We start from the raw sequence: 10055 nt of genomic DNA, 5'->3' as shown, positions 1-10055 counted from the left end.
GGGACGCGCACTGTGTGAACAAAAGCCAGGACCAATGCCGTAAGGGGTGTGTCACAGTGATGTCGCTCGTGCCATTGCAGAACTGTTGCTCTTAGAGCCCTGCATTTCAGCCCGAGCCCGACGGGCCCCGACTTATTTACTCCCCTAGGGCCGGGCTTCGGGCCAATTTTCACGTCATATTTCACATGCGGGCCGGGCCTCGGGCCTTTTTTGGGTTATCCTTCTTTTTATATTTTTAGACATTCATTTAAAAATGTATATGAAGTTGACGTCGACGATAGAAAAACAAACATAAAAAAGCCAATTCATAACCTCATAACTTTCATAATCTTATAATTGCACCGACAATGAATGACTAACAGTCTCGCGCATTCACGCATGCACACAAAAGGTTTCCCGTCAGTGGCGCGACCCGCGATTCATCACCTCATTTGAAAATGGAGAGTATTAAGAGAAAAATCGCAGATGGCCAACTTAAAACGGTAAAAAACACCAGAGGAAAGGCAAACTTCTGGGCTGTTTTTCAAATCGTGACAACCTTAAATGACGAGCCAACTGGTTATGCACAGTGTACAATTTGCAAGGCTGTGCTAAGCTACGATAGTAAGAAGACGGGATCATCTCATTTACAGAGACATTTTGAGCGTGGTGGATGTAATGGTAGCGAACCAACCAGCAGCAGCAAACAAATGAGTGTGAGTGATTTCCTTGCCAAACCAACTCCTTCTAAGGTGAAATCACTGATCACAGATAAATGTGTGAATTTCTGTTGTATGGACATTCGGTCATTTGAAACAGTAGCAGGGAACGGTTTCATCCAGTTAGCGCAAGAGCTAATAAATGTAGGCGCAGCCCATGGACGTATGTCAGCAACAAGTTTACTCCCTGACCCCACCACAATCTCCCGAAAGTGCAAAGAACTGGCGACTGCTAAGAGAGGGGACGTGATTGAAGAAATCAAGGGGGTCATGTCGTTGATAAATGTGGGCATGACAACTGACATGTGGACGGATGATCACCGTAAAATAAGCTACATGTCAATCGCATGTCACTATGTCACACCACAGTATGACATGAAGAGCAGGGTACTCACCACAACAAGCTTCCCAAACGAGGCCAAAACAGCAGACAATATTCGAAAAGAGTTGCAGCAGCAATTAGTCTCAGTCCTTGGATTCGACGCTTCAGTGATGAATTCTGTTGTCTGGGTAACCGATCAAGGCGCTAATTATGTTGCCGCTCTTCGCCCATACCGGCGCCTGGACTGTCAAGACCACCTGTACAACACTGTCCTCCGGCATGCCTTGGACTGCGATGAGCTTTCAGAAATAGTCCCAGAAGTAGCAGAGACCCTGCAGGCCGCCAAGGCTTTAGTCCGATATTTAAAGCAGTCAGGTCTGACAAGCCGGTTGTCAAAAAGTGTCAAACAGATGGCAGAAACCAGATTTAGCACCGTATTTCTCACCCTGGAGTCAATTGAATCAGTCTACGCAGAGTTACAGGAGATACTTCAGAGCCGTGGTGAGAGCCAGAGACTTCACGATGTGCTCCCTGATGTGCTGTCTTTCCTGATTCAATTTCTGCGCCCGTTCTACGACGCACAAAGGGAGTTGGAGGGGGATAAATACCCAACACTGAACCTCGTCGTGCCCTGGCTTCACAAGCTGAAACACCATTGCCAGCCAGATGTGTCGGACACTCCTTCCCAAGCAATTATCCGCCAACGACACCTTGAGTGGATAATAAAGAAAGTCCACATCCAGCCACTTCACAAACTGGCCATATTCTTATGGCCAAAGTTCAGTCAGTTAAGGATGTTTACCAACGCTGAGAGGGATGACATCTTTCAGCTGGCCAAACGTCAGATAGCCCGCTATAGAGAGGAGGGAACGGCGGATCAAGCTGCCGGTGAGGTTTTATTTTAAGTGTGTGTGTATTACTAGCCTATTATGAAGTGTGTGTGTATTACTAGCCTATTATTATTAGCAGGCCTATTATTATTATTATTTAACTTTATTTTCACCCTCAACAGTAGTAGCTATTATAGGCCTCTAAATTATTAATAGCCTAATAACAATAATAATTTGTTAGCCTACATATAGCGCTTTTCTGGGACCTCAAATTAATAAATTAATTGTACTAAAATCATAGCCTACTTGATCAAATAATAATTATAAAAATATAGCTGCGAGCAGCGATGGCGGGCCCAAGCCGGTGGCACCGCAACCCCTGGCTCCTTTAGTTACCTAAAGGCACCGGGGTGGCGGTGCCGAAGGCTTTGGCCCTTTCATGATTAAATGTTAAGACGGCTTGCCATAGTCTGTCATTTTGACTAGTCACAATTATGTTACAGATATCTTAAATGATAATACAAACTGTCCAAAATGTAATTACGACTAGACAGAAAGACATTGTTGATATCTACAATGTTAATTTCCGGATAGGCAAACTTAGCTTTTAAATGTTAAAAGGGCTTGCCATACACGGACGTAGGCTCAGAGAGAGTCTCACCATATTCAAACCAAAATATCTGACTTCCTCTTGGTCTGAGCTAATGACTATGAATTAGAAAGTTGTCTGGCTTGAGGAGTACAATGTATATAACGATTTTTGTAACTGTAGATAAAAATAACAACCCCACTTTTGTCAAAAGGTGGCGCTATTTAGTCCCTGCACCATGCCCGTTTCTGAAACTTTGCACATGTCTACTGGCTAATAAATGTGATGTGTCTGTTGAGTTTCATGCAATTTCAAGCATGCTAAGAGTCTCAAAAGCATCCTAAAATAATTTCAAAGTTTGAAGCTTTGCCACGGCAACAGTTTAAAAGATATCAAGAATCCATTCCCAGGTCTACATCTACCGTATGTTTACATTATACAGATGAAGTTTTTCATCTGTTTTTCATCATTATACAGATGAAGTTTTTCATCTGTTTACATTATACAGATGAAGTTTTTCATTCATATTATTACATGCAAGCGTGTTTGATTTATGGACCAAGTTTTCGGACCCCGTTCCAGGGGGCGCTGTCTAGCCCCCCTGCCACGCCTAGGTACCATCTTCAGCCCGCGCCTGATGGCTGTGGGATATGACCTGTGTGCAAAGTTTCAAGAGTTTTCAAACCCGATAAGGGCCTCAAAAGCCATTAAGAGTCTCAAAATCATCCAAAAAAAAAAAGAATTTTAAAGTTTGATGCGTTGCCACAGCAACAGTATCAAAGATATCAAGAATCCATTCACAGGTCTTCATCTGCCATGTATTTACATTATACAGATGAAGTTTGAAGCAAATCGGGTAAAAATAAGAGGTTGATTTCAAAGCATTTTGAAAGTGACACACTTCCTGCTGCCAGTTGGTGGCGCTATAACTTTGACTCGAAATAGTCACATCCATGTGATCGTCCTCTTACAGCGAACACACTGATGAAGTTTCATCAAGATATGTTAATGTATGCTGAAGTTATAACACACTTCCTGTTTCACGTTTCTCGCCATATTTTGGTTTCCTCGCCACGGCCAAACCGTTTGAGATATCAAAAATCCCCTCACAAACTTTCATCCTCAATGTCTTGACTTCTTGCACACCGAGTTTGGTTGTGATTGGTAAACACATGCGTTGTAATTTGATGTATTTCTCCTAGGACAACTATTCAAACAACCCATAATTCTCAACTTCCATTTTAATTGTCGTAAAACTTAGAGCACGAAAGTTGTTTGGCCTGATGTGATCTATAATTGTACCGAGTTTCATATTAATTCACGCAAGTGTGTTTGATTTATGGACAAATGTTCGAATCCCAGTCCAGGGGGCGCTGTCGAGCCGCCCTGCCACGCCCGATGACCAGCTTCAGCCCGGCCCTGATGGCCATGGGTTCTGACCCGTGTGCAAAGTTTCAAGAGTTTTAGAGGATGTTAAGGCCCCCGAAAATGCCAGAGAAGTCGCACACAGCAAATAAAGGGTTAAAATTAACCTGACAGGCGCCCCTCCTCTCACTCACACAGAGAGACACTGAGAGACTGGCAAAATTCTAAGATTTTCTCTACATTCAAACAAAGATATCTGACTTTCTGTGGGTCCTAGCTAATGAGTGTCAATTAGAAAGTTGTCCGGCTCGAGGAGTACAATATACATACCGATTTTTGTAACTCTAGTTAAAACTAACAACCCCACTTTTGTCAAAAGGTGGTGCTACTGAGCCCTCACCACGCCCGTTTCTGAAACTTTGCACATGTCTACTGGCTAATAAATGTGATGTGTCTGTCGAGTTTCATGCGATTTGAAGCATGCTAAGGGTCTCAAAAGCATCCTAAAAGAATGGTAAAGTTTGATGCGTTGCCACGGCAACAGTTTCAAAGATATCAAGAATCCATTCACAGGTCTACATCTGCCGTATATTTACATTATACAGATGAAGTTTGAAGCAAATCGGGTAAAAATAAAAGGGTGATTTCAAAGCATTTTGAAAGTGACACACTTCCTGCTGCCAGTTGGTGGCGCTATAACTTTGACTCACAATAGTCACATCCATGTGATCGTCCTCTTACAGCGAACACACTGCTGAAGTTTCATCAAGATCAGTTAATGTATGCTGAAGTTATAACACACTTCCTGTTTCACGTTTCTCGCCATAATTTCGTTTCCTCGCCACGGCCAAACCGTTCGAGATATCAAAAATCCCCTCGTAAACTTTCATCCTCAATGCCTTGACTTCATGCTGACCGAGTTTCGTGCCGTGTGTTTGAATTCTCTAGGAGGAGTATTGCACATTCCATTGCGAGCGTTTTACAAACAAACCTCAATAGCCGACTTCCTGTTGGGCTGGGGTAAAAAGTAATAGTTTGAGGTATATATGAACGATGAGATCAACATGTGTACCGAGTTTCATATTATTACATGCAAGCGTGTTTGAGTTATGGACCAAGTGTTCGGACCCCGTTCCAGGGGGCGCTGTCTAGCCCCCCTGCCACACCCAGGTACCATCTTCAGCCCGGCTCTGATGGCTGTGGGATCTGACCTGTGTGCAAAGTTTCAAGAGTTTTCAAACCCGTTAAGGGCCCCAAAAGCCGCTAAGAGTCTCAAAATCATCAAAAAAAAAGAATTTTAAAGTTTGATGCGTTGCCACGGCAACAGTATCAAAGATATCAAGAATCCATTCACAGGTCTTCATCTGCTATGTATTTACATTATACAGATTAAGTTTGAAGCAAATCGGGTAAAAATAAGAGGGTGATTTCAAAGCATTTTGAAAGTGACACACTTCCTGCTGCCAGTTGGTGGCGCTATAACTTTGACTCACAATATTCACATCCATGTGATCGTCCTCTTACAGCAAACAAACTGCTGAAGTTTCATCAAGATCAGTTAATGTATGCTGAAGTTCTGACACACTTCCTGTTTCACGATTATCGCCATAAGTTCGTTTCCTCGCCACGGCCAAACCGTTCGAGATATCAAAAATCCCCTCGCAAACTTTCATCCTCAATGCCTTGACTTCATGCTGACTGAGTTTCGTGCCGTGTGTTTGAATTCTCTAGGAGGAGTACTTCAAATTCCATTGCGAGTGTTTTATGAACAACCCTAAATAACCGACTTCCTGTTGGGCTGGGGTAAAAAGTAATAGTTTGAGGTATATATGAACGATGAGATCAACATGTGCACCGAGTTTCATATTATTACATGCAAGCGTGTTTGAGTTATGGACCAAGTTTTCGGACCCCGTTCCAGGGGGCGCTGTCTAGCCCCCCTGCCACGCCCGGGTACCATCTTCAGCCCAGCCCTGATGGCCGCGGATTCTGACCCGTGTGCAAAGTTTCAAGAGTTTTTGAGCATGTTAAGGGCCCCAAAAGTGCCCAAATAGTCGTATAAATAATAATAATAATAATAAATATAGCTGCGAGCAGCGATGGCGGGCCCAAGCCGGTGGCACCGCAACCCCGGTTCCTTTAGTTACCTAAATGCACCCGGGTGGCGGTGCCGAAGGCTTTGGCCCTTTTATGATTAAATGTTAAAACGGCTTGCCATACTCTGTCATTTCGACTAGTCACAATTATGTTACAGATATCTTAAATGATAATACAAACTATCCAAAATGTAATTACGAATAGACAGAAAGACGTTGTTGATATCTACAATGTTAATTCCGGACAGGCAAACTTAGCTTTTAAATGTTAAAAGGGCTTGCCATAGAGGGACGTAGGCTCAGAGAGAGGCTCACCATATTCAAACCAAAATATCTGACTTCCTCTTGGTCCGAGCTAATGACTATGTATTAGAAAGTTGTCCGGCTTGAGGAGTACAATGTATATAGCGATTTTTGTAACTGTAGATAAAACTAACAACCCCACTTTTGTCAAAAGGTGGCGCTATTTAGTCCTTGCACTATGCCCGTTTCTGAAACTTTGCACATGTCTACTGGCTAATAAATGTGATGTATCTGTTGAGTTTCAAGCAATTTCAATTTCAATTTCAATTTGACTGTTGAAAAGAAGTGCGCCGATTAGATACTCAGGATCGGTATCGGCTCTGACACTGCCATCTTTGACGAGGCTGATTCAAATTCTATATTGTGCATATATACTATTCTATGTTAGGCACAAAGGCACAAAAACTTTCTAAAGTACCATAAAGTTTTTGTGTACTGTATTATTAGTGTTCTGAAGCTATTATGTGATATAGAAATTAATATTTAAGTCATTAAATTCAAGAACACAAACTTTTCCCTCTCTGCGCCTGTCAGTCATTCTCCATTCAGCATTCAAACAGCACGTCACATTCGGTTACAGTCAATGATGAAACGATCTTCAAGATGATTGAATGTTAATCCTATTATACTGGATCTTTAAGATAAAGGTCTAAAGGTCTATATTTTCGAATGAAGAAACTTTTTCTTGCTGGACTGTAACTTAACCGTGTTACTTTCTACCGGGTGTCGGACGCTGTCGGTTAGATCACAACACTAGAGTCAGAGCACTATAATTGTTCTTCACGCACACAGTAACTGAAATTTAAAACCTTTAAAAGAAAAGGCTCAATAAACTATTGCATAGATAGATAATGTATAATACACTGTTCATAAATATGTATTTCCTTTGTGCTTTGAACTTTTCAATACGGACTCACTGCGCTGTAACTTCATGTGGCTTCAAGCACATCATTCTCCGCTCGGGATGCACATAAGTGCTTTGTGCTGCACCGTATTGGAGCCGTAATATCATAATGCAGTGACGTAATGACAGATTATTAATTGCCTTTCAATTATATGTTGCTGCGTCATTAAACATCTGTCCTATGCATTTCAAACATTTATAGCAGCCATGGCTATATTTTTTTATGATTTTTGTTATCTTGTTTTTCATGAATGTATTTTTCAAAAATAAGAGCAATGTGTATTATCTATTATTAATATGGTTTATAATAGCATTTTTGTCATAGATTATGACAAAGTAATCATATGATCCACCAGCGAGGAACCAGCAGAACAGAGTGAACATTCTTTCTGTTTAGTTCAATCCTACTTAATAGGAATTTATTTAAAATGCTCGCTCTACTCCACACCATTAATGTCTTGTGCGGACATCCGTATTTCGACTTTCGGTTTTAAGTAAGCGATTTAAAAGCTCCCAAGTCCCAGCGGAGTCACACGTTGATTAACCGGTGGGAATATACACAATAGGCCTACCTGATATTGAACACAAGAGGGCAGTATAGCACTACGTATGACTCAGATTATTATTTTTTTATGAATTTTACAACAATTCTGGCTGTTTTTGAACGTAAACATAATTCTTAAATGAAAAAAGGAAAAATTGGGGAAGTTATAATATTTGTATAATTTAATTTAGAAACAAATGATGTATAATTACATTTTTAGAAGATATGAGGCTTTTAGTGTTTACTTTTTTGACATTACTTTAATCTTTTGCCATAGTTGCACATGTCTACTGGCTAATAAATGTGATGTATCTGTTGAGTTTCAAGCAATTTCAAGCATGCTAAGAGTCCCAAAAGCATCAAAAAAGAATGTTAAAGTTTGATTCGTTGCCACGGCAACAGTATCAAAGATATCAAAAATTCATTCACAGGTCTACATCTGCCGTGTATTTACATTATACAGATGAAGTTTGAAGCAAATCGGTTAAAAATAAGAGAGTGGTTTCAAAGCATTTTGAAAGTGACACACTTCCTGCTGCCAGTTGGTGGCGCTATAATTTTGACTCACAATAGTCACATCCATGTGATCGGTCTCTTACAGCGAACACACTGCTGAAGTTTCATCAAGATCAGTTAATGCATGCTGAAGTTATAACACACATCCTGTTTCATGTTTTTCGCCATAATTTTGTTTCCTCGCCACGGCCAAACCGTTCGAGATATAAAAAATCCCTTGGCACCTTTTCATCCTTAATGTCTTGACTTCACGCTGATCGAGTTTTGTCGAATTTGGTTCAGTGCTCTAGGAGCAATACTTTAAATTCCATTGCATGTGTTTTAAACACAACCCTAAATAGCCGTCTTCCTGTTGGGCTGGGGTAAAAAGTAAGAGTGTGAAGTAGGCTATATATGAAACGATGAGATCTATATGTGTACCAAGTTTCATATTATTACATGCAAGTGTGTTTGATTTATGGACCAAATTTTCAGACCAAGTTTATTGACCAAGTTAATCTGATTAATAAACTAATTATATAAAACTATTGTCAATGCACTACAATTAAACTAGTTATATGTCTTTACTTATAAAAAACAAAAATAAAAACTTATTTAAAAAATACCAGGCTTGAGAAATGTATTTTCTTTATGCAGGTCATACACACAGCAGTGAAATGGTTAAGCCCCCTCCCCCTGCACACACACACACACAGGCACACACACACACACAGACAGCCAAAGACAGCCAAAGACACAGAGACATGTAGGCTCAGAGTGACCATATTCAAACAAAAATATCTGAGTTTCTGTGGGTCCTAGCTAATAAGTGTAAATTAGAAAGTTGTCCGGCTCGAGGAGTACAATATACATACCAATTTTTGTAACTCTAGTTAAAACTAACAACCCCACTTTTGTCAAAAGGTGGCGCTACTGAGCCCTCACCACGCCCGTTTCTGAAACTTTGCACATGTCTACTGGCTAATAAATGTGATGTGTCTGTCGAGTTTCATGCATTTTGAAGCATGCTAAGGGTCTCAAAAGCATCCTAAAAGCATCCTAAAAGAAGGGTAAAGTTTGATGGGTCGCCACGGCAACAGTTTCAAAGATATCAAGAATCCATTCACAGGTCTACATCTGCCGTATGTTTACATTATACATATGAAGTTTGAAGCAAATCGGGTAAAAATAAAAGGGTGATATCAAAGCATTTTGAAAGTGACACACTTCCTGCTGCCAGTTGGTGGCGCTATAACTTTGACTCACAATAGTCACATCCATGTGATCGTCCTCTTACAGCGAACACACAGCTGAAGTTTCATCAAGATCGGTTGATGTGTGCTGAAGTTATGATACACTTCCTGTTTCACGTTTCTCGCCATGATTTTGTTTCCTCGCCACGGCCAAACCGTTCGAGATATCAAAAATCCCCTCGCAAACTTTCATCCTCAATGTCTTGACTTCACGCTGACCGAGTTTCGTCGAATTTGGATCAAAGCTCTAGGAGGAGTATTAAAAATTCCATTGCGAGTGTTTTACGAACAACCCTAAATAGCCGACTTCCTGTTGGGCTGGGGTAAAAAGTAAAAGCACGAGGTATAGATGAAACGATGAGATCAACATGTGTACCGAGTTTCATATTATTACATGCAAGCGTGTTTGATTTATGGACCAAGTGTTCGGACCCCGTTCCAGGGGGCGCTGTCTAGCCCCCCTGCCACGCCCGGGTACCATCTTCAGCCCGGCCCTGATGGCCGCGGGTTCTGACCCGTGTGCAAAGTTTCAAGAGTTTTTGAGCATGTTAAGGGCCCCAAAAGTGCCCGAATAGTCGTATAAATAATAATAATAATAATAATCGTTAGGAAAACAATAGGGCCTTCGCCCTTTCAGGGCTTGGGCCCTAAATATA

Source organism: Pimephales promelas, chromosome 3, assembly GCF_988280905.1.
Source record: "Pimephales promelas chromosome 3, fPimPro1.hap1.1, whole genome shotgun sequence".
In the NCBI taxonomy this organism is placed as follows: domain Eukaryota; kingdom Metazoa; phylum Chordata; class Actinopteri; order Cypriniformes; family Leuciscidae; genus Pimephales; species Pimephales promelas.
This window is presented reverse-complemented; position numbering follows the sequence as displayed.